This window comes from Brassica rapa, unplaced genomic scaffold, assembly GCF_000309985.2.
Source record: "Brassica rapa cultivar Chiifu-401-42 unplaced genomic scaffold, CAAS_Brap_v3.01 Scaffold0015, whole genome shotgun sequence".
NCBI lineage: Eukaryota > Viridiplantae > Streptophyta > Magnoliopsida > Brassicales > Brassicaceae > Brassica > Brassica rapa.
In genome coordinates, this window is record NW_022609961.1 from 129,099 (window position 1) to 155,916 (window position 26,818).

The following is a 26,818-nucleotide window of genomic DNA, read 5'->3' on the forward strand; positions in this document are numbered from 1 at the left end:
TATGATTTAGCATTTACTTATGTAGATCTAGATAGAATGGTTTAGGGGAATGGAACCTCAGAATCGTATGGCTTGGTTTGGGCTTAGGATTGACCTTTAAGCTAATTGGTAGTGAGTAAACTGACCAAGGCTAAGGTGATTCGACCAGACAAGTGTTAAATTGGTTTTAGACCAATAGTTAACTAGAGAATAATCCGCTGCGTATCTGTTGAAAGGATCTAGGCTATTAATGACTAGGGAAGTCTTTAGCTAAGATCTAAGTTAGCCCTCGCCTTTAGCGATATTATAAATAAAGGAAAAAAATTAAGAGGTTCGACCAGGAAGTGGACCGAGCGACGTAAGACTTTGACAACGGCCTAGTCGGCCGGATTGGGGTGTTACAAGCGTGCTGATATGTGTACTGATGGACAGCCACGGACGTCCTGTGTTTGGTGACGGACACACACGGACGTCCTGTGTGTGCTGACGGACACCCAAGGACGTCCTGTGTGTACTGAACAGACAGCCCATGTAATAACCCTCATTATCCAAGATATGGTTTTTCCGGCTGATTTGTTAGCTCTCCCATTAGAGAGGTACGAGGTAATTTTAGGGATGGATTGGCTGTCAAGTTACCAAGCTCACCTTGATTGTGGTCGAGGGAAGATTGTTTTCGAGAGAGATACCCAACCCTCTTTAGCTTACCATGGCATAGTACCACGTGATGGAGCGTCATTAGTGTCAGCATTGAGAATTGAAAACCTTTTGGAGAAGGGTGAAGAAGTATACTTAGTGACCTTAGTTGCTCGACCAGTAGAAGACGAGAAAGAGCAGAACATGGAAGAAATACCAGTAGTAAGAAAATATGAGGACGTGTTTAAGGCATTAGAGGGATTGCCGTCATCTAAGAGTAACCCCTTTAGTATAACCTTAGAACCCGGATCAGCTGCAATAGCAAAGGCACCATACCGAATGGCACCAGCAGAACTCGCTGAGTTGAAGCAGCAGCTAGCTGATTTGTTAGACAAAGGTTTCATACGTCCTAGTTCATCACCATGGGGAGCACCCGTGCTATTTGTAAAAAAGAAAGACGGAAGCATGCGGTTATGTATTGATTATCGTGGAATCAATAACGTAACCATAAAAGACAAGTACCCACTCCCAAGAATTGATGAGCTATTAGACCAGTTACAAGGCGCAAGCTGGTTTTCGAAGATTGATTTAGCTTCAGGTTATCATCAGATTCCGATTTCCGAAGCCGATATCATGAAGAATGCCTTTAGAACCCGCTATGGACACTTTGAGTTCGTAGTAATGCCTTCTGGTCTTACCAATGCCCCGGCTGCATATATGCGACTGATGAATGAAGTATTTCGGGATTACCTGGATGAGTTTGTTATCATATTCATTGACGACATCCTCATATATTCCCGAAGTGCAGAAGAACACAAAAGGCATCTACGACTAGTTTTGGAGCGTCTCCGAGATCAAAAGCTTTTTGCTACATTTATTAAATGTTGTTTCTGGAAAAGAGAAGTTGGCTTCTTAGGACATCGAGTGTCAGAAGAAGGAGTTGCCGTCGATCCAGAAAAGATAGCTGCTATTAAGGAATGGCCGCATCCGACTTCTGTTACCGAGATTCGAAGTTTTCTTGGATTGGCCGGCTATTACAGATAGTTTATCAAAGGATTTGCAAGCGTATCAAAGCCTTTGACTCGTCTTACCGGTAAAGGGATTGCTTATGAATGGAGTATAGAAACCGACGAAGTATTCGAAAAGTTAAAAGAAGCTTTGACGACTGCACCTAGCTTAGCATTGCCTAGCCTAACCAACCATACACCGTGTATACGGATGCATCTCATGTTGGTTTAGGTTGTGTGCTGATGCAGGACGATAAGGTAATCGCCTATCCATCTAGGCAACTAAGAAAGCATGACGTGAATTATCCGACACATGACCTAGAGATGGCTGCAGTAGTATTTGCCCTTTGGATTTGGCGATCGTACTTGTATGGTGAGAAGATCCAAGTGTTCACTGACCATAAAAGCCTTAAGTATCTTTTCACTCAACCTGATTTGAACCTAAGGCAAAGATGATGGATGGAGTTCATAGCTGATTACGACATGCAGATCCTATATCATCCAGGAAAAGCCAACGTTGTTGCTGATGCGTTGAGCATAAGGAAAGTTGATGTAGATATTGAAAAAGAACTCCAGAACCTGGAAGCGGAATTCAAGATGATTACTTTGGCTGCCTTAGAAGGAGAGGAAAGAGAACCTCTAGGACTACAAGCAGTAAGCCAAGCTGGTTTACTTTCTCGTATCCGAGAATATCAAATGAGAGATGTGAACATGAAGAAGATACGAGAGCAGTTGAATGAAGGAAACTTCGGAGGATATCAAGTTGCAAGTGATGGAACTTTGTTACTCAATGGTCGAGTAACTGTTCCGAAAGGAGAAGGACTTCAAGAGGAGATTCTAAGGACTGCACACCATTCTCTCTTAAGCATTCATCCCGGGAGCACCAAGATGTATCGAGATATCATAAGATATTACCACTGGCCAGGGATGAAGAGAGATGTTGCCATATGGGTTTCTCAGCGTCAGAGTTGTCAGCGGATAAAAGCTGAACACCAAGTCACAGGTGGCTTACTTCAAAGTTTACCTATCCCTGAATGGAAATGGGATGCAGTAGCGATGGACTCTATTTCTGGTTTACCTCGAGCACCCGGCCGTGGGAATGATGCGGTTTGGGTGATTGTTGATCGTCTCACCAAATCTGCTCATTTCCTACCGATGAAAGTTACAGACAACGTTGAGACGTTAGCAGAGCTGTATTTGGAGGAAATAGTAAAGCTTCATGGGGTACCAGCAAATATAGTTTCAGACCGAGACCCGCGCTTTACAGCTGAATTTTGGCGATCTTTTCAACAAGCCTTGGGAACTGATTTGCATATGAGTACAGCGTTTCATCCAGAAACCGATGGCCAAACCGAAAGAACCATTAGAACTCTGGAAGATCTGTTAAGGTTGTGTATCTTAGACTGGAATGGTCCGTGGGAAAAGTTTTTGCCGCTGATAGAATTCTCCTACAACAATAGCTACCACTCTAGTATTGGTATGTCACCATACGAAGCATTGTATGGTCGACCTTGTAGAACGCCAGTATGTTGGGCAGAAGCTGGTGAGAGAAGAATTCTTGGTCCAGAAATAGTAGATGAGGCTGCAGAAAAAGTAAGGATAATTCAAGCCAATATGAAGAAGGCTCAAGACCGACAAAAGAAGTATGCAGACCGCGGTAGAAGAGAAGTCATTTTTGCAGTAAATTATTTAGTCTTCTTGAAAGTAGCTGCACAAAAAGGAAAGGATCGATTTGGAAAAATTGGGAAGCTAGCTACTCGTTACATTGGGCCGTACCAAATTGTCGCCAGAGTTGGAGAAGCAGCCTATAGACTAGAACTTCCACACGATATGCCTATGCATCAGGTATTTCATGTGTCGATGCTGCGTAAGCATATACCAGATCCGAATATGGTCGAGCCGCAGCGACCAGAGAACTTGCAACCTAACCTCACTTATCCTGAAGGTCCTTTGCGAATAGGCGAGCGTCGTATCAAGAAATTGAAGAATAGGGAAATTTCGCAAGTTCAAGTATTTTGGGGAAAGCGACAGAGAGTTGTTATAACATGGGAGGATGAAGATAAGTTCCGAGTTTATTATCCAGAACTCTTCTCAGATACCCCAGTCGTCCAGTAAAGGGTGTACACTTGTATTTTGAGAATTTGGGGACGAATTCTTTTAAGGGGGGAAGAGTGTAATAACCCTCATGAGCCAATAAATTTTTGGTCGAGAAAAATCCTGCTCGACCAGTTTTTAGTTGGTTCAACAAGGATTAATAAAAATAAAGATCGACCCGGTAGATTAATTTCTCGAAGGGACTGTCTTGTGGTTGAAAGACCTTAACTTGATAGTTTGGTCGAGTCTTAAATATTTTGGTCGAATTTTTATTAAACTGGAAGAGATTTTCCGAGAACAAGACGAGAGCCAAAGACAAGGAATATTTGGTTGAAAAATTATTGAAAATTATCAACCAACTGCTACAATTAATTTTGGACCAGACTCATGTCTTCCACCAGCCTGCTTGCTCAGTCTTTAATCACATGACTTGCACCTGCCTGCTTGCCTAGCTTCTTCAGTAACTGTCACATGACAATCACAAGCTGCCTGCTTGCCTTGTTTCTTAGATTTTCATGTGAGAAGCACATGAAAGGGCTGTAGTTTCTTCAGGTTAAGGAAAGGACAGCAGCTTGTGCTGAGAGTGCTGAAGCAGCTGGCCAGCTGTCCCCACTCAGCTTAGCTTTGTCCTGAGTGAAACCCTCACCTGAAGCAAGCTCACCTTATATTTAACCCCTCTCCAGCTGCTTCCCACGTTCAGAACCCTGCAGAAAAACCTAGAGAATTTCAGAGAGAAAGAGAGAAGAAAAACAGAAAAATCAGTGAGAAAAATCTGGAAAATAAATCAAAAAACAAAATTGGTGGTGACCTAATCTTCAATCTTAGCTCATTTTGTTACCTTGAAAAAAGATCAGAAGGTGAGATTTTTAAATAAAACCCTAGACCTAGTTGAGTTCAGATCATGATCAGGCCTTGATCTTTCTTTTTGATCAGTCCAGCCACAAGCTTACCTTGGAGAAGAGGATCAGCTGAGGCCATCTAGTCCTTTGGTTCATCTTGGTAATCTTTGGTCTCTTACCTCAGTCATGTCTTGATTAGAGCTAGTTGATGTTTACATAAGAACTTGGTCGGATCAGTTCTCTAAGTGGTGATATAGTTTAGATTTTGAATAATTTCGGTTTGAATCAACCTCTTAGAATCACCAGCTATGATGTTTTGATCTGGCCTTGAGTAAACCGATTTGAACTCAGTCTGATCTTGTCCTGAACTTTGGTAGACTGACTAGAACCGAGCTGAACTTGTATAGTCTGAGCAGAACCAAGCTTGAACTGATCTGATCTAAGGTGTTAAGGCATGAACCGAACTGATCTTGTGATCATACCACTCTGTTTCAGGTCAGAGGTAGAGTAAAGCTTGAAGTATCCAGTCCTGTCCATTCAGCCATGTTCAAGTGGAACTCAAGTCTTGTCTAAGCCAGTTTCAAGACTAATCTTTAGGTGAGTCTAGATAGATGTTGAGATTGATTGAGTTAGTAAAGTCTCTCAAGTTTATAAGAATGGTGTTATGTTTACTTATTGTGAACTATACATAAGAGTAATCAAAAGGTTAAAGTGGGGTTAATCATAATCATAGTACTTGTTCTCAAGTACTAATCTTAATTATGAAATAATCATGGTTTTGATTATGGATTAATCTTGGTTTAATTAAGAATTAATCTTGGTTTAATTGAGAATTAATCTGAGATTAATTAAAGAGTAATCTTGATTAATTAAGTACTAATCTTGGATTTATTAAAGATTAATATTAGATTAATTAAGGATTAATCTAGGATTAATTAAGCGTTAATTATTATTAATTAAGGATTAATTATGAATTAATTTTGGAATGATTATGGTAGTAAAAATGCGTGCTGAGTCCAAGGACCAACGTGCTGATATGTGTACTGATGGACAGCCACGGACGTCCTGTGTGTGCTGACGGACACACACGTACAGACACGGACACACACGGACACACACGGGCACACACCGACAGCCACAGACGTCCTGTGTGTACTGATGGACACCCACGGACGTCCTGTGTGTGCTGACGGACACCCAAAGACGTCCTGTGTATACTGAACAGACAGCCCACATGGGCCAAAATCACCCGAACAGTCCACGGGAAGGGCCAGCGTGCTGAGTCCAAGGACCAGCGTGCTGATATGTGTACTGATGGACAGCCATGGACGTCCTGTGTGTGCTGACGGACACACACGGACACACACGGACGTCCTGTGTGTGCTGACGGACAGCCACGGACGTCATGTGTGTGCTGGCAGACACCCACGGACGTCCTGTGTGTACTGAACAGACAGCCCACGTGGGCCAAAATCACCCAAACAGTCCACGGGAAGTGCCAGCGTGCTGAGTCCAAGGACCAGCGTGCTGATATGTGTACTGATGGACAGCCACAGACGTTCTATGTGTGCAGACGGACACACACGCACACACACGGACAGCCATGAACGTCCTGTGTGTGCTGACGGACACACACGGACGTCCTGTGTGTACTGAACAGACAGCCCACTTGGGCCAAAATCAGCCACGGACAGCCAAAATCACCCGAGAAGCCAAAAATTCAAAAATCAATATTTTTGAAGAAAGTTTTCTGAAAGGAAACATCAAAAATATGTCAACAAAGAGTTTAGGATGTCAAGTGTTGATCAAAAGTTTCTGTAAACATCCGTTTAGACCACGATACCCCAAACTTTGTAGCATGCAAAAGACATGGTTAGAAGCAAAAGAAAATCATGAAAATGTACCAGAAAATAGCTTTAACCATTCGTATGAAGCATGCAAAAAATCAGATTCAAATTCGAAGTACTTTTTTTTTACATTAAAAATACTCCCGGAACACAACCAATGTCTACTGGTGACAGACTGAAAAAAGTGTTTTGTCTATATAAGGGGTAGGCACTCTTCTGAGCCTACCCTCAGTACCCGAAGGGGTATGTAGTGTTGGACTGCTCGGTCCAACACTATCGATGGCTGGGTTGAGGCCGATGGCCAAATTGTCTCCAGCGAATTTTCCGGTAACTTCTCCGGCGGACCGTTTTGCCCCTAACTTCAAATTTTCGCGCTTGTGTGGTCTTGGCCTGGTTTCATCCGTCTTCCAGTTGCTCTTTTGATTACATCTCAAGAGTGGTTGGAAAGATTGATGTTAGCGGGGCAAATGAACATTCGGCGTATGAGTGGTGATTGGATAGCTAGTATTTGTAGGCTCTGTGCTCGCGCACCCAACTACAGACCAACTATCCTCCTCAGTTTCTTCACTAGCATAGTTTTATGCTTGTTGAACTGATCTGGAGCCTGTGTTGCGTACCTATCTGTAAGGAATTGTTAAGCTTTGCTTAAAATGTTGTTTGCGGAATCTCCTTCAATGGGGTAGTCGTGAACACATAAGCCGGCACTTGTGATCCTTGCGTCTATGCATAATTTATGCATTGTTCGCAAAGGTGAATAAGCTGTTTGCTGAGATCTCTGTTGCGAAATATTATGGCGGTGACTCGAAGAAATTCTGTCCCGCTAAGCACGTTTGTCTCCGGACAAAAGATGACGGTCAAGTCTGCGTCTGTTCCCACTTTCCATGTGTTTACGGTAATATGACGTGGTCTTGCCCTGATTTATGAATGCTACCTGGTTGATCCTGCCAGTAGTCATATGCTTGTGTCAAAGATTATGGACAGCCACTGACATCCTGTGTGACACCCCCGATTTGGTCTAAGTATAAGTTGACTCGACCAGCCGTGCAACACTCAAACAAGAACATGCACAGCCGATCACTCGTAACAGAAACCAAACCGGGAAGCCACAATGTGTACATAAACGACTAACCCGAAGTTCCCGAAATAAATCCAGGTACCTTAGGCCAACCGCCTAAGTACACATATCCTATTAGGTACAACCCGAGGCTTTACAACCTTAAGAGTAATAGCCAATAGTTGGTTCGTCCGGACAAGGACTAATATCATTTGGAACCCATACTTTAAAAACACTCTTTATACACTATAGACTTATTCATTTAAAAGAATCTTACAAAATCTTATAGATTAACCTCGAGGGTTTTGGTCAAAAAACCTTATACATAAAGTATATCAAAACGACTGCAAGGATAATAAAACTACCGCTGGCTAATGCCGTTCCTTCCCGTCCTAGAGTAAAGGTCTCCCACCTACTGGTTACCTGCATATCAAATGAGTCATGAGTAACTAGTTTACTCAGTGAGTCTAATCCCACACCCAAACACATATCAATAGTATCCCGAGCAAGCGACACCATTTGAATGCAGTGGAATTATATTCCATAATTAATATAATTATAAGGCCTCTCAATCCATCCATGTGAATCTATCTTAAACATCACCTCCACAATACCCGCCAATCACTCATACTCCTCATATATATATATCCTAAACCCGGAAAACCACCAAGGCTAACCGAGCCTAACGGGGAATAAATATAACCATCATCTCCATCAGATATTCCAAGATAGAACATCCAACGCTGCATGCAGTTACACGGCCTCCAGGGTGAGACCCCATCATCGTGTCTTCATGACCTTGATCCATATCGCAGGACCAATTCACGGTAATGCGGGACTTTCGGGAGAGTGAGTATACAATAAGACTTCACATGATTCACATTTATTAATAGAATACTTATAGATTAGTACTTGAGAACAATTACTAAGGCTCGGGATAACCTCAGAGAATTATTCTTATTAATTCTTAAGTATTTAAACTAGATAAATATTTCATATATAAATATAGATCAAGTGATAATACTTAATCAATCAACAATAATTACTCCTTAATTAATCCATGATTAATCCTTAAGTAATCAATGATTATCCCTTAATTAATTCATGATTAATTCTTAATTAATCAACCATATTCAATATGCAATCATGCATACTCATTCATAATTAATTCATCATTTATCTAGACTCGAGCTCAAGCTAATCACACTTCACTTCTGGATCACTCTCGGTTCAGAACCATCACAAGGATCCGGCTGATCCGAATACTCTCCTTGGCCATCTGAATTCAAAACATAACAGTTGGAACATAAGGTTCACTAGTCTGGTTCAAGAAGAAACTCAACTCAGTTCATAACATTTCTGTTCAGTTCTCTCATATCAGTTCGGTTCAAGACAGATTGATACCATGTTCAGCTCGGTTCAAGCTTTAACAATTTAACTCGGTTCATATCAGCTTAGTTCATGCTCAGCTAACTCCGGTTCTAATCAGTTCCCAACAGCTTAACTCGGTTATACTCAGACGACATCAGTTCAAGACAATTTCATACCATAGACAGCTCGGCTCAGATCGGATCATAACATACTCAGCTCAATTCAGTTCTAAACAAGATCAAATCAGTTCGGTTTAATTCCTATAATTCTTATATGTTTGTCTACTGGTTCTATGAGACTGATTAAATCATAAACCAACCAAGACTGAAGAGAACAAGACCTTAGACAACTGATCCTGACAGGTTAGCCAACATACATCAATTAGTTCTCATCAAAACATGGCTGAATCAAGAAGCTGAAGCTTACCGGTTTTACTCAACTAATTAAACTTGACTGGTTGTCTCTCTTCAAGCTAACCACGAATTAACCTGATCAACACCACAAGAATCCATGGTTAGATTTATTCAGAATTTATCTCTAGTGTAGGCAAACCAACAAAACTTCTCACAGAAACTGATCCACAACCATCTTACCGATCAAAATCAAAGGCTGAAGAACATGGGTGATTCTCAACTTCAGGACACCAAATCTCCAACTCTTTACCACAAAAATACTCACTGATTAAAGTCACAGGGTGGTGAGAAAGGTTTGTCCATGCTCGATTCTCTTCTCTGAATTTATTTCTGAATTTTTCAACTAGTTTTTCTCACAAATTTTTCTCTCTTCTTTCTCTCTTTCTCTCTGAATTTTTCTCTGGTTTTTCTTGCAGGTTATGAACGTCCAGAGGAAATAAGATGGTGTTTTATAACATAAGAAGTTACTTCAGGTGAGGGTTTCACTCAGCACAAAGCAAGACTGAGAAAGGACATGTGGAGAGCAGCTTCAGCACTTCCAACAGCAAGCTGCTGTCCTTTCCCTCCCAAGAAGAAAGCTGCAAGCAGCTGGTGACAATCATGTGACTAAATTAATGAGCAAGCAGGCAAGCAAGTAGGTGCAGGTCATGTGACCTAGTTACTGGTGAAGCAAGTAGGCTAGAAGGTGCAAAGCATGTGACTGTTCAGAAATAATTTAAGAGTTTTGTCGATATTTTTCGGACTGTTTCCACTAAATATTTTTCATCATTCAAATCTCGTCCTGCTCTGAATAAACTCGCCCAGCATGAATAAAAATCGACAATAATAATTAACACTCGACCAGAAATATCAATGAGAGGCCTTTCGACCACAAGACAGTCCCATCGAGGTATTAATTGACCGGGTCGACTTTATTTTTAAATCTGATCGACCAACTCCAAACTGGGTTAACAGGCTAGATCTCATGTCTCAACAGTTAGTATGTCGACAACGAGAGAGTGTCGATCGATGGTCCTATTGGGACGTCGACCGATACACCTTTGCCAACGTCGATTGATAGTCAGCTGAGGACATCGATCAACGGGTTCTAGCCAGGCCTATGCGCGAGTATGATATGCCATACTAAGATACTAAATTGGCGATTAGCCCTCTCTAGCAGTCCTAATATATAGATAGATGTCAGGATGGGATAACAAGGGTGCTTGAATATGCAATCCTATGATCAAGTTCTAGTTAGCAAAGCTAAAACAAGCAATGAATACAAATCTATCATGAATATCACAACAAGGCAGATCTATAGTTTGGGGCTAATCCCACAAACCTATCTGAACCCTGGATCTAATAATTGAACTACTCAGACATAGCAAAGCAATTAATAACAATGAAGAAATAGAAACTCATAGTATAGATGAAAAGAAATGATAACAAGGAGTTCCAATCACAAGTGATCTTCTCTCCCAAAATCTCTCTTTTCTCTCAAAGTAAAACTTGCAACAAAAAAGGTATCTCTGCCGTCAAAAACACTTAGGCAGTATATAATCTACTAGGTTAAATACTCGTCAGGTCAATTTCGTAATTTGGCTTGGCCTTGGGTTTTAAGTCTGCTGAATCCAAAATGTCGCGTGTCTGATGTCTCGACATCGATCGATGGTACTTGTGTACATCGATCGATATTAATCTTCATCTGTCGAGGCATCTCCTGGTGTCGATCGATAGCACTGATGCGCATCGATCGATTGTTCTTCCTCTCGTCGACCTCTACGTGGTCAGCTCGGGTGATATGTCCTTTAAGCTCCAAAATGCTCCAAAGTCATATCTTTACTCCGAAATGCACCTGAACCTGAAAACATACCTAGAAGAGAAGAAAACATAGATATATATATAGTAAAACACCTATATACCATGGATGAAAACGGGTCAAATCCAAGGTATATCAACTCCCCTAGACTTACCCTTTTGCTTGTCCTCAAGCAAAACATACAGGCAGTCTCTCTGAAAGAGGTTTGAAAATATTAGGGACTTAAGATTTTAAAGCAAGAAATCTCTTCCTCAACAATTTTGCAACCACATTTAAAAAGTCCTAATCACAGAAGCACACTATGCAATATCCTAGCTTAGCAACCATTTCTAACATAACACAACTCATCAATTCACGTCTGACATCCCCTCTACTGACTTCATTTCTTAGCATAAATATAAAGTGAATGCTTTACCTTGGGAGTATCGATCATAGGATGCAAGGATTTCAGACAAGTATCTGGATCTGCAGGTAAAAGTTAGTTCCTAGCTTCTCTCTCTCTAATTTTCTCTCTTCTTAGGAGCAACAATGCAAAACTTCAACTGTACTTCAACTTGCACAATGTCGTTCAACTGGAACTCACAGCGTGCTGATATTTCAACTGTACGGCCACGTAAAACGAGAACCACCAAATGACCACGGAAACAGAAACTTCTTTGGAAATGGTCAAATAAGTAACCAGAGTTCACAATTTCAAAAACCCTTCAACAACAACAAAAGCTACTTGAACTCTTACTACCAAAATCCACCACCCCAGACTAAGGAAAGCAAGATCGAAGAAATGCTTGATCGAGTACTGTTGGGACAACAACAAATCACCGTGGATTTTAACGGTAAAATAGACTCCGCCTACAACAATCTGAACACCAAAATCGAGACCTTAGGGACTCAGGTGAGAAAACTTGAAACGTAAGTAATTCAGACGGGCGAGACTGTAAAGAGGCAAGAAGCTTTCGCTAGAGAGGCAGGAGCCGACAAAGGGAAACACCACGTAAATGCCATCATAGATGATGATTTCTGGCAAGTGGTGAGAAATGAAAAGCTTGAGGAAGGAGACTTTGAAATCGAAAGCTCCATGAGTCTCGGCGGATCCCAATGGTGTCGACCGATGTCGATGAACTCGCATCAATCGACAGACCATGACGAAGATCGATGGACGGATTACTCCAGTCATCGATCGACGTTGTCCGCTAAATCGACTGATTGCAATGCAGTTCGAATTCTAACTCATGAAGAATTCGCAGCTAAGCATCCTCACCCACCCTCCCCTTTCTATGATAAAATCGATCGATCGGTTGAGCCAACCATCGATCGACAAAGTGACTCCCACGTCGATCGTCACACCCCACCTCCCATCAATCGACATGCACCTCTGTCGATAATGATTACATCAACGCACTCAGACCACCACCTAAACCATTAGCTAGCCCACCCGAAACAAAACCCAACCCTTTAAATAGTTCACCAGAACCAGTTCAAGAAAATCAAGAAACTGAAGGGAAAAGGTTAAGGAAAAGAAAGGAGAAGAGTCCTAAAAACCTTAAGCCGGAAGCTAACGATAAAGAGATGGATGGTTTCACTAAAAGAGTCCTCAGAATCCCAATCGAAAAAGCTTTTGATGAAGCTGACTTCACACACCGGTTGTGGATGTTCTTCATAGAAACAAAGGTAACTGAGGAGGACATTAGGAGAATGTTTCATCAAGTGAGAGAGAAGATGAAACACATGATCACATTGACGAAGAAGAGTGATCCTGGGAAGTTTGCAATACCATGCGTAGTCAAGGGTATTGAATTTCCCCATTCAATGTGTGACACCGGATCATCAGTAAGTATCTTCCCTAGGATCATGGCAGACCAGCTTGGTTTGACCATCGAACCTTCAACAGAATCCTTCACATTCGTGGATCTTTCAGAAAAACGATCAGGAGGTATCATAAGAGATCTGGAGGTACAGATTGGTAATGCCCTTGTCCCTGTAGATTTTCATGTCCTAGACATCGAGCTTAACTGGAACTCTTCACTTCTGCTTGGAAGATCTTTCCTAGCTACAGTAGGATCCGTATGTGACATGAACAAAAACAAATTGTGTCTGACGCTGATAGACCCCTACATCCACTACGACCCCATCCGACCTAAGAGAAAGGTTATTAATTCTGTGGATTACGGGAAAGAACTTGGCTTCATTGGCGCATGCCATTGTGGAGTAGAGTATGAATCGAAGTACGAAACAGAGTATGAATCAGAGTACGAAACAGAGTACTCGGAATCGATCGACACCCCCAACTTTCCATCGATCGATTCCAATGAGTCAACTGTGACCGATGACCGCAACAACACGTCACTCGACATAAAGCAGCAGGTTGACCATTTCTCTCCACCTAATCATTGTTACCCCCACGTTGCCTTCCAACCTCCAAGCAAGAGAGGACGTGATGATTATTCCATAGGCAGTTGGGCAGACAGTGATTTCCATGAAAGTTTTGCAGTTGACACTGTAATTACTTCATCTAACGAGGAACATACAGAGGAATACGATGAGGATTATTGGAAAGAACGTGCAATAGAAATGTCTTTGCAGGATGAAAGATTTGAAACACATAAGTTCACCAACACATTTCCAACATCGATCGCCAAAGTGCACTCCACATCGGTCGATACCCACCCTCGTCCAGCAAAATAACCGCTCACATCGATCGACACCCACACAGGAACATCGATCGATATTCGCGCCGCAGCGAAAATTCAGGAGCAGGACAATATTCTCTCTCCAACTAGGTTTTTAAATACCTATATAAATCGTTTTGCACCCCCGAAACCACCTCCACACACCAGAGCAGACACACAAGCAAAAAAGATGAACACTCTTCCATCTACATCAACAGGAAAATCCATGAAGAGCAATCATCTCAAGAACACATGTTCTGCAGAAATTACTCTGCCATCGATCGATGCATCTGTATCTACATCGATCGATACTACTCTAAACCCTAATCTTTCTATTTCTAAATTGACTGATAATGCAAACATTGATTACGGTTTTCTAACACCTGATGAATTTGTTATTTTCAGGGACCCTGATGGCAACGCACGTGCAATGGATGGAAGGATCTTACAAGTGTCCAGAGAGGACATAGCAGATATCCTTCAAGTAGCCAATGGACCTGACAACCTATTCTCACAGCAACGTGGCACTCCTGACGTCATTCAAACTGATCCTAACAAACACGTAGGAGTCGCCGCAACAGAAATCAATCCAGATCTATCACACCAACCAAAAGGTCACGCATCGATCGACGGGACAACTGAGACATCGGTCGACAGGGTAACACCAACGTTGATCGATAGGGATGAACCGACGTCGATTGATAGACGTTATGAATTTGGAAACCGCGCTTTTGACATGTACGGAGCCAGAAAGTTCACTTGGGAACGAAGGGACGAGTATGGAGTCTACAGAGATGAGTGTGGACACGCACGAGGCGTAGCTGGTGAGATGATACCTGTCACAAAGGACGACATCAGAAAATTACTGGAAAAAAGCATCTCTTTTTGAAGAGAGCCACATCTGTCTTCCAGAACATGCCACTTCCTTCACACTCACAAGACTCGCACCAGAACTCTACACCAAAGATGAAATCAATGAGATGGTTCTAGCTGTGGGTGATGTGCTGAAAGTCTAATTCTCTATGCTTGCCCTTTTGGTTGGTGTGATATGTCCCTTGGACAGCCTGGCTCATCAACTCGATGAGTATTTTTGGCTTCACGTGGATAGCAACAATGAGCCTGACTCAGCACGCTAACCCTTCCCGTGGACTGTTCGGGTGATTTTGGCCCACATGGGCTGTCAGTTCAGTACACACAGGACGTTCATGGGTGTCCGCCAGCACACACAGGACGTCCGTGGCTGTCTGTGTGTGTCCGTGTCTGTCCGTCTATCCGAGAACACACAGGATGTCTGTGGCTGTCCATCAGTACACGTATCAGCACGTTGGTCCCTGGACTCAGCACGCTGGACCTTCCCGTGGACTGTTTGTGTCATTTTGGCCCACGTGGGCTGTATGTTCAGTACACACAGGACATCCGTGGGTGTCTGCCAGCACACACAGGACGTCCGTGGCTGTCCGTGGCTGTTCATTAGCACACATAGGACGTCTGTGTCTGTCCGTGTGTGTCCGTGTGTGTCCTTCAGCACACACAGGACGTCTGTGGCTCTCCATCAGCAAACACAGGACGTCTGTGGCTGTCCATCAGTACACATATCAGCACGCTAGTCCTTGGACTCAGGACGCTGGCCCTTCCCGTGGACTGTTGGGTGATTCTGGCCTACATGGGCTGTCTGTTCAGTAGACACAGGACGTCCATGGGTGTCCGTTAGCACACACAGGACGTCTGTGTGTGTCCGTCAGAGCACACAGGACGTCCGTGGCTGTCTGTGGCTGTCCGTGTGTGTCCATCAGCACACACAGGACGTCTGTGGCTGTCCAGCAGTACACATATCAGCACGTTGGTCCTTGGACTCAGCACGCTGACCCTTACAGTGGACTGTTTGGGTGATTTTGGCCCACGTGGGCTGTCTGTTCAGTACACACAGGACGTCTGTGGGTGTCCACCAGCACACACATGACGTATGTGGCTGTCTGTGTGAGTCCGTGTGTGTCCGTCTGTGTCCGTCAGCACACACAGGACGTCCATGACTGTCCATCAATACACATATCATCACGTTGGTCCTTTGACTCAGCACGCTGGCCCTTCCCGTGGACTGTTTGGGTGATTTTGGCCCACGTAGGCTGTCTGTTTAGTACACACAGGACGTCTGTGGGTGTCCGCCAGCACACACAGGACGTCTGTGGCTGTCCGTCAGCACACACAGGACGTCCGTGGCTGTCCGTGTGTATCCGTGTGTGTCCGTGTGTGTCCGTCAGCACACACAGGACGTCCGTGGGTGTGCATCAGTACACATATCAGCACGCTGTCCCTTCTCGTGGACTGGTCGGGTGATTTTGGCCCACGTGGGCTGTCATTTCAGTACACACAGGACGTCCGTGGGTTTCCGTCAGCACACAGAGGACATCCGTGTGTGTCCGTCAGCACACACAGGACGTCCACGGCTGTTTGTGTGTGTCCGTCAACACACACATGACGTTTGTGGCTGTACATCGGTACACATATCAGCATGTTGGTCCTTCCCGTGGACTGTTCGGGTGATTTTTGCCCATGTGGGCTGTCTGTTCAGTACACACAGGACGTCCGTGGGTGTCCGCCAGCACACACAAGACGTCCGGGTGTGTCCGTCAGCACACACAGGACATCCGTGGCTGTCCGTGTGTGTCCGTCAGCACACAAAGGACATCCGTGTGTGTCCATCAGCACACACAAGACGTCCGTGGCTGTCCGCCAGCACACACAAGACGTCTGTGTGTGTCTGTCAGCACACACAGGACGTTTGTGGCTGTCCGTGTGTGTCCGTCAGCACACAGAGGACATCCGTGTGTGTCCGTCAGCACACACAGGACGTCCACAGCTGTTCGTGTGTGTCCGTCAGCACACACAGGACGTCTGTGGCTGTCCATGGTACACATATCAGCACGTTGGTCCTTCCCGTGGACTGTTCGGGTGATTTTGGCCCACGTGGGCTGTCTGTTCAGTACACACAGGACGTCCGTGGGTGTCCACCAGCACACACAAGATGTCACTGTGTGTCCGTCAGCACACACAGGACGTCCGTGGCTATCCGTGTGTGTCCGTGTGTGTCCGTCAGCACACACAAGACGTCCATGGTTGTCCATCAGTACACATATCAGCACGTTGGTCCTTGGACTCAGCACGCTGGCCCTTCCCGTGGACTGTTTGGATGATTTTGGCCCACGTGAGATGTCTGTTCAGTACACACAGGACATCCGTGGGTGTCCGCCAGCACACACAGGACGTCTGTGGCTGTCCGTCAGCACACACAGGACGTTTGTGGCTGTCCGTCTGTGTCCGTGTGTGTCCGTGGGTGTCCGCCAGCACACACAGGACGTCTGTGGCTGTCCCTGGCTGTCCCTGGCTGTCCCTGGCTGTCCGTCAGCACACACAAGACGTCCGTGGGTGTCCGTCAGCACATATAGGACGTCTGTGTGTCCGTGTGTGTCCGTCAGAAAACACACAAGACGTCTGTGGCTGTCCATCAATACACATATCAGTCCGCTGGTCCTTGGAGTCTGCACGCTGGCCCTTCCCGTGGACTGTTTGTGTGACAACCCGCCCCGTGGGAACTACCTGCCCCGTGGACCCCAGGCTCTCAGCGCTGCAGCGCACCGACCCCAACCCCTCCATTATGAGTTTTCTCTAACTCCATAATTAGGTTGTTGGTGAGCCTCGAACCCAGGACGTGAAATAGGATATATAAATATCATATAATAGATCTAGGGTTTTATTATGAAACTTGCAGCACAAGAAATTAATATAATCTCTTTTAACCTTCACGGCTTGGAATCGCAGTGGTGGATCTCAGCCCCAAAAGTGCATGGCCCTCACCGGTGACTCACTGTTGAGGATCACGGCTAGTCATCAGATTGAAATGGCTCCGGTCGTGGTGATCCGTACCGGTGGCGTCAAGATTCGATGACTCCGGCTCGTACGTCTCTTCTCCACTATGACAACGGATGTCTTGTACGTAAGTGACACGGGCCACTCCTTCGGTGAAGGCGCTGACTCCGGTGGGATGGCTCACGGTGGTTGATGGTGGAGGACATTGCTCCGGTGGTGACTAGCGTTGGTGGATACGTCACGTCTTCTCGGTCAACAACACACGAACAAATGAATAAAATGGAGGAGAAGAAGAGAGTAACACAAGTGATGAGGAAGAGAGATGGGAGTGAACGTGAACAAGAGTGGAGAAGATGGAGATGGTGATCGTGAATAACAATGAGAGAAGAGGCGGCTTTGCTTACACTTTTCTTTAGGTTACAAGGAAAAGAATATATATGTCGATATAGACATATTACGGCTGCGTTTAATATAAAGAAGGATGTGGTAATTAATTAGATTTAACCAAACCGGTTTAGATTAATATTATAACTAAAAGAAGAGAAAACCAAACCGATTTGAAAATCCGGGTCGTTACAGTTTGGGTGATTTTGGCCCACGTGGGCTGTCTGTTCTGTACACACAGGACGTCCGTGGGTGTCCACCAGCACACACAGGACGTCCGTGGCTGTAAGTGGCTGTCCGTCAGTACACACAGGACGTCCGTGGCTGTTCGTGTGTATCTGTGTGTGTCCATGAGTGTCTGTTAGCACACACAGGACGTCCGTGGCTGTCCATCAGTAAACATATCAGCACGCTGGTCCTTGGACTCAGCACGCTGACCCTTCCTGTGGACTGTTCGGGTGATTTTGGCCCATGTAGGCTGTCTGTTCAGTACACACAGGACGTTCGTGGGTGTCCGTCAGCACACACAGGACGTCTGTGGGTGTTCATCAGCACACACAGGACGTCCGTGTGTGTCTGTCAGCACACACAAGACGTCTGTGGCTTTCCGTTTGTGTCCGTGTGTGTCCGTCAGTACAAATAGGACGTCCGTGACTGTCCAGCAGTTCACATATCAGCACATTGGTCCTTGGACTCAGCATGCTGACCCTTCCTGTGGACTGTTTGGGTGATTTTGGCCCACGTGGGCTGTCTATTCAGTACACACAGGATGTCCGTGGGTGTCCGCCAGCACACACAGGACGTCCGTGGCTGTCCGTGTGAGTCTGTGTGTGTCCGTCTGTGTCCGTCAGCACACACAGGACGTCCGTGGCTGTCCATCAGTACACATATCCGCACGTTGGTCCTTGGACTCAGCACGATGGCCCTTTCCGTGGACTGTTTGGGTGATTTTGGCCCACGTGGGCTGTATGTTCAGTAGACACATGACGTCCGTGGGTGTCCAACAGCACACACAGGACGTCCGTGGCTGTCCGTCAGCACACACAGGACGTCCGTGGCTGTCTGTGTGTGTCCGTCAGCACACACAGGACGTCCGTGGGTGTCCATCAGCACACTTAGGACGTCCGTGTGTGTCCGCCAGCACACACAGCACATCCCTGGTTGTATGTGGCTGTCCTTCAGCACACACAAGATGTTCGTGGCTGTCCGTGTGTGTCCGTGTGTGTTTGTGGGTGTCCGCCAGCACACACAGGACGTCTGTGGCTGTCCCTGGCTGTTCGTCAGCACACACAGGACATTCGTGTGTGTCTGTCAGCACACACAGCACATCCATGTGTGTCCGTGTGTGTCCGTCAGCACACACAGGACGTCTGTGGCTGTCCGTGTGTGTCCGTGTGCGTCCATCAGCACACACATGACGTCTGTGGCTGTCCATCAGTACACATATCAGCACACTGGTCCATGGACTCAGCATACTGGCCCTTCCCGTGGACAGTTCGGGTGATTTTGGCCCACGTGGGCTGTCTGTTCAGTACACACAGGACGTCCATGGGTTTCCGTCAGCACACAGAGGACATCCGTGTGTGTCCGTCAGCACACACAGGACGTCCTTGGCTGTTTTTGTGCGTCCGTCAGCACACACATGACGTCCGAGGCTGTCCATCGGTACACATATCAGCACGTTGGTCCTTCCCGTGGACTGTTCGGGTGATTTTGGCCCACATGGGCTGTCTGTTCAGTACTCACAAGACGTACGTGGGTGTCCACCAGCTCACACAAGACGTCCGTGTGTGTCTGTCAGCACACACAGGACGTCCGTGGCTGTCCGTGTGTGTCCGTCAGCACACAGAGGACATCCGTGTGTATCCGTTAGCACTCACAAGACGTCCATGGGTGTCTCCCAGCACACACAAGACGTCCGTGTGTGTCCGTCAGCACACACAGGACGTCTGTGGCTGTCATTGTGTGTCTGTCAGCACACAGAGGACATCCGTGTGTCTCCGTAAGCACACACAGGATGTCCACAGCTGTTGGTGTGTGTCCGTCAGAACACACAGGACGTCCGTGGCTGTCCATCGGTACACATATCAGCACGTTGGTCCTTCCCGTGGACAGTTCGGGTGATTTTGGCCCACGTGGGGTGTCTGTTCAGTACACACAGGAGGTCCGTGGGTGCCCGCCAGCACACACAAGACGTCAGTGTGTGTCCGTCAGCACACACATGACGTCCGTGGCTGTCCGTGTGTGTCCGTGTGTGTCCGTCAGCACACACAAGACGTCCGTGGCTGTCCATCAGTACACATATCATCACGTTGGTCCTTGGACTCAGCACGCTGGCCCTTCCCGTGGACTGTTTGGATGATTTTGGCCCACGTGGGCTGTCTGTTCAGTACACACAGGACGTCCGTGGGTGTCCGCCAGTACACAGAGGACTTCCATGGCTGTCCGTCAGCACACACAAGATGTCCGTGGCTGTCCGTGTGATTCCGTGTGTGTCTTTGGGTGTCTGCCAGCTCACACAGGATGTCTGTGGCTGTCCATCAATACACATATCAGCACACTGGTCCTTGGACTCAGCACGCTGGTCCTTCCCGTGGACTGTTTGGGTGATTTTGGCCCACGTGGGCTGTCTGTTCAGTACACACAGGACGTCCGTGGGTGTCCGCCAGCACACACAGGACGTCTGTGGCTGTAAGTGGCTGTCCGTCAGTACACACAGGACGTCCGTGGCTGTTCGTGTGTATCCGTGTGTGTCCATGAGTGTCCGTCTGCACACACAGGACGTCCGTGGCTGTCCATCAGTAAACATACCAGCATGCTAGTCCTTGGACTCAGCACGTTGACCCTTCCCGTGGACTGTTCGGGTGATTTTGGCCCACATAGGCTGTCTGTTCAGTACACACATGACGTCCGTGGGTATCCGTCAGCACACACAGGACGTCTGTGGGTGTTTGTCAGCACACAGGACGTCCTTGTGTGTCCGTCAGCACATACACCACCTCCGTGGCTGTCCGTGTGTGTCCGTGTGTGTCCGTCAGTACACACAGGACGTTCGTGGCTGTCCAGCAGTTCACATATCAGCACATTGGTCCTTGGAATCAGCACGCTGACCCTTCCCGTGGACTGTTCGGGTGATTTTGGCCCACGTGGGCTGTCTGTTCAGTACACACAGGACGTCCGTGGGTCTCCGCCAGCACACACAGAACGTCCGTGGCTGTCCGTCAGCACACACAGGACGTCTGTGGGTGTCCGTCAGCACACACAGGACGTTCGTGTGTGTCCGCCAGCATACACAGCACGTCCGTGGCTGTCCGTGGCTGTCCGTCAGCACACACAAGACGTCTATGGCTGTCCGTGGCTCTCCGTGTGTGTCTGTGGGTGTCCACCAGCACACACAGGACGTCTGTGGCTATCCCTGGCTGTTCGTCCGCACACACAGGACGTCCGTGTGTGTCCGTCAGCACACACAGGACATCCGTGTGTATCTGTCAGCACACACAGGATGTCTGTGGCTGTCCGTGTGTGTCCGTGTGTGTCCGTCAGCACACCCAGGACGTCTGTGGCTGTCCATTAGTACACATATCAGCACGTTGGTCCTTGGCTGTCCGTCAGATTTTAATATTGCATATGATTTACTTATTATGAACGACCATCAAGGGATAACACTTAACTTCAGTAGAATGCTGCACGTTTATTTCAACCTAAGCCACTCTCTGGTCCATGTTACTTCCCTTTTTCAGGTCATCCATAAACAAGTCTTGCATTGCTTCCATCCCGTCCAACCCGTCTATTACTTCAAACTTTCTGTTTTTAGGTTCTTGCCCTTGGAAAATGTATCTTGGCTAAGTTGGTTCATCTTAGAATTCCCACATTCACAAGCATGATACCCTAGCTTACCTCAAATCTTTCTTGGCTCACCCCAACTAAGGTTTCATAGTCATGATAGTTTTGGAAATAATTTTGGTATGAAACTCATAATCTTAGAGCATTGTCCTAAACCCAAACCAAGCCATACGGTTCTGAGGTTCCATTCCCCTAAACCATTATATCTAGATCTACATAAGTAAATGCTAGATCATACCTTTGTCACATCTATGGAGCTTATTAGCTCATCGGTCCTCCATTGACTCAAATTACTCTTGCTTGACAGCTGAACCCCGCCTTGTTAAGATCTAGGTGTGATCGGCCAGTTATAAGTCCGGCCCAAAGGCTCACGGACCTTCTTACCTGATCCAACCCAAAGCCTGGATCTATACCACCGAGAAAGGACAAGGCCCAAACAGGATTGCCTTGCAACCGATCAGACCTTGCTACACAACACTCCGGTTAAACTAACCGTCCATCCGTTCGACTATGCAGCTGTAGACTGTCCACTTGGTTCGGCCTAAGCATTGAACCAATGGCACCGTTTGGAACTCACACCCTTTGACAACAAGTACCCTTTGGACACACGTGCCTCTTGGCAACTCATGACCCTTGTCAACTCGCACCCATTCAGATGTTCCCACCGTTTGACCTAACCATCCGTATAAACTGTCTGGTCCGTGCGTGTGTCCGGCCTATGGCCAAAGGACCACGCCTTAACCTACACAAGTCATGAACCATTGTGACTGTTTAGGAAAGGGTTGCAACCGTTCAGAACAGAACAGAATTGCCCCTATCCAATCGGATCACCTGAGGCCAGTCAGATCATGCGAGCGCCTAACTCGTCGGTTATGGACTGCAAACGCATTACTCAACCAGAACCACGGTTATAACCAATCCAAACATATCAACAAGGCCACGCCAATGTACAGGAGGAGTAGAAGAAGAATTAGATGAAAAGAATAAGACGAATAGGACATAACCCAAACGCCCATGGCTAGACCGGTTCAAACTGTCCAATGGTCTTAGCCGATGAGTCGGTGGTTACCCCACTAACCCTATCTGACTGAACCACGGGGTTGGAGTCCTTCTCCAGACCTTTCTCTATGCCTTGGGTATCCATAACCACATGGCCTCCTCTCTCCTAAACAGTTCTCCTTGCCGGAGATACTAAACAACCACAACCGAGCCTTTTCCGGCTTGGACCCTCGGTTCTCATTGGGGGATCCCTTTGTTTAGGACGTGTGTCCTTTGTCTCAGACAGAATGAGAATGAATTTTATTGATCTCTGGTCGTGCATCCTTTATATAGGCAACCAAAGGTCATGTGCGAAGGGACACATCCCTTCGAAGCATCCTTTTAGGACAGATCTTGGCCATCGATTACAAACAACGGTCCAGATCGTACCTGTTCAGAAATAGAAGGTTCCAGACCTTATAGGCATGTCCAAACCAAGCCCAGACCTGGAACCCAAGCCCAAGGCCTGCCCACAAGAGCCAAATGACACATGGACCACATAGCCGGACCTCATGGCCCGCCACTGACCCGGACCCAAACAGTTCGTCAAGCTGAGATGACCTGACTCCCAGCTGCCTCAGCCGAGTGAGCTAGTAGTCCAGCTAGTGGAGCTGACCTAGTAGTTGCCGAGCTGGACATCCGTGGGTGTGCTGATTCGACCAGACAAGTATTAGATTGGTTTTAGACCAATGATTTACTAGAGAATAATCCGCTGCGTTTCTGTTGAAAGGATCTAGGCTATTATTGACTAGGGAAGTGTTTACCTAAGATATAAGTTAGCCCTCGCCTTTAGGCGATATTATAAATAAAGGGCAAAAATTAAGTGGTTCGGCCAGGAAGTGGACTGAGCGACGTGAGGCATCGACAGCGGCCTAGGCGGCCGGGATCGGGTCTTACATGCTCCTAGTGCTGTTCCGGTTGCTCAGCCTAAGGGCCAGAAGAGGAAGCTTGCCAAGAGCGGTGACGGGAATCTTCGCAGCAAGGGGGATCGAGCCTAGAGTCTGGACTTCGTTTCATGTATATTCTCTCTCGGATATAATTTTAACTTTTTTCTCGTTTGCAGTTCATGTCGTTGATCGATGGGATGATCAGCGAGTGAGGTTCTGAGACCAGTCGTCTTGCCGGGGAGTTGGTGGAGCTTCAGGGTAGATGGTCTGAAACCGAGGCCATGCTGATGGCTGTCAAGGATTCTCATTCTGCGAAAGTGTCGAAGCTTGAGGTCGCGATAGGGGAGCTCGAGAGGGACCTTGTAAAAACGGTGACTTCCTTGCTCAAGGAGAAGAAGGCCAGGAAGGCAAAATCCTCGGAGGTGCTTCAGCTCCAGTGTTAGATCGAGGGCGATGCGTGACTAGCGAGCCGCGGGATCCAAGAGGACACGGATGCTCTTCGCTCAGAGTTTCAGGCTCGCTTGGCAAAGATTTCTGCTTCTCTGGGTTCCCTCGAATGTATTCGGAGTAGGGACTTAGCTTTGGTGACGATTGAGGGCGGGATGGCCGTGGTTCGGTCGTTCCAGAGTGAGGTTCCCCCGACCTTGGAGGCTGAAGAGGCCTGACTGTCCGGCCGTAGGGGAGATATGGCGGCCGTGGATGGAGATTTCGATCTCATCCTGGCTGACCTGAAATCCGCATGCTTCCTTCCGACATGTTCAGAAGACCCAGAAGGGAAAGACCCGATGGTTGGAGAAAACAGAGGTGACGCGGCTCCAGGCTCGGACGAGGCGACGGGTGAAGAGGGGGCGTGAGTTCTGAGGATGACTTGGGTTAGATCTCTTGCGAGAGATTTGTTTTTTATGTTTTTATGTTTCGCCCTTAAATTGCCTTATTTCGTGTTTCAGGACTGGCCGTGTGTGGCTTTGAATCCATGCTGTTCTGCGGCTTTTTATGATGAAGTAATCAAGTGGTACTTTTTTTATGAGTTAGTGTATAGTGGGAAGGAAGGTGATGAGTTCTCGTCTCATATCATTCTTCGATTATGAAATGTTTCATTCGAGATCTGTTTCATATCATGCCTTGAGATGTTAGAGACAAGTGCGCTGGGTTTAGGGCAAGACCTAGGTTTACTTTCGGTTTTAAGATTTATGCGGTGACTAGCCGACTATCGATTTTTCTGTCACGATTTTAACCTGATTCGTATCGATTTAAAGTCCGCGATAGGTTCTCGGCTTACATGACTTGTTTGATATGAATCGAGCATCTCTCCGAAGAATTTTTAAGCCAACCGCAAGTGCTGGACCAAAATTTCGGATTTCTTTTATAGCTTTATTATCCTTGTGTCGGATGTACGAGAGTCATCTTTGCGAGATGACTATGTCTGTTTAGGACGTTCGCGAGTTCGATGTGATCAGCATCGGACTTGGCGACAGATGTCGCCGTTTTTAGTTTTTGCGCAAAATATGCGTTTTAGTGTACTTTGTACATAAATTTTATTTTGACGGAGGTTTCCGTCTTTCGTCGTTCGGAAGAAATAACTCTTGAGGCATCTCTTGCAACGTCTCGCGATGCTAAAGGTTGCTTCTTTCTAACGGTTGAATGATTTGCGAGTAAATAATTCGCTTGGTTAAGATTAGTCGAAAACATCGGGGGTGTGGTCAGAGGTTTTTGAATTTTAGAGTATACGAGTATACGTATCCACTCCCCCCCCCTTTTAATGAGGGGGGACAGCTGAATTCGTCTTTTGACAAACTGCCTGCGTACTCCTTATGGAGATCAAGCCGTCTCGTAGTGTGTGCTGACGGACACACACGAACACACACGGACACACACGGACGTCCTTTGTGTGCTGACGGACACACACAGATGTCTTGTATGTGCTGACGGACAGCCACAGACAGCCACGAACGTCCTTGTGTATGCTGCCGGACACCCACAGACACACACAGACAGCCACAGACGTCCTGTGTGTGCTGACGGACAGCTACGGATGTCCTGTGTGTGCTGACGAACAGCCACGGACAGCCACAGATGTCCTGTGTGTGCTGGCAGACACCCACGGATGTCCTGTGTGTACTGAACAGACAGCCCACGTGTGCCAAAATTACCGAAACAGTCCACGGGAAGGGCCAGCGTGCTGAGTCCAAGGACCAACGTGCTGATATGTGTACTGATGGACAGCCACAGACGTCTTGTGTGTGCAGACGGACACAGACAGACACACACTGACACAAACGGACAGCCACGGACATCCTGTGTGTGCTGGCAGACACCCACAGACGTCCTGTGTGTACTGACCAGACAGCCCACGTGGGATAAGATCACCCGAACAGTCCACGGGAAGGGTCAACGTGCTGAGTCCAAGGACCAACGTGCTGATATGTGTACTGATGGACAGCCACAGACGTTCTGTGTGCTGACGGACACACACGGACACACACGGACAGCCCCGGACGTCCTGTGTGTGTTGACGGACACTCACGGACGTCTTGTGTGTGCTGATGGACACCCACGGACGTCCTGTGTGTACTGAAAAAACAGCCGACGTGGGCCAAAATCACCCGAACAGTCCACGGGAAGGGTCAGCGTGCTGAGTCCAAGGACCAACGTGCTGATATGTGTACTGATGGACAGCCACAGAAGTCATGTGTGTGCTGACGGACACACACAGACACACACGGACAGCCACGAACGTCCTGTGTGTGCTGACGGACAGCCACAGATGTCCTGTGTGTGCTGGCAGACACCGATTAACGTCCTGTATGTACTGAACAGATAGCCCACGTCGGCCAAAATCACCCAAACAGTCCACAGGAAGGGCCAGCATGCTGAGTCCAAGGACCAACGTTCTGATATGTGTACTGATGGACAGCCACGGACGTCATGTGTGTGCTGACGGACACACAAGGACACACACAGACACACACGGACAGCCATAGACGTCCTCTGTGTGCTGACGGACACCCACGGACGTCCTGTGTGTGCTGGCGGACACCCACAACGTCCTATGTGTACTGAACACACAGCCCACGTGGGCCAAAATCACCCGAACAGTCCAC

General features: G+C 46.8%; 1 long non-coding RNA gene across 1 annotated transcript; it reads left to right on the forward strand.

The window, feature by feature from the left end:
* Window positions 1–12,141: 12,141 nt before the first annotated feature.
* Window positions 12,142–23,933, forward strand: LOC117129541. The gene is made up of 3 exons (XR_004453179.1): window positions 12,142–12,409; window positions 15,113–15,119; window positions 23,923–23,933. It is a non-coding gene; the product is annotated as an uncharacterized LOC117129541 (long non-coding RNA).
* The last annotated feature ends 2,885 nt before the right edge of the window (window positions 23,934–26,818 follow it).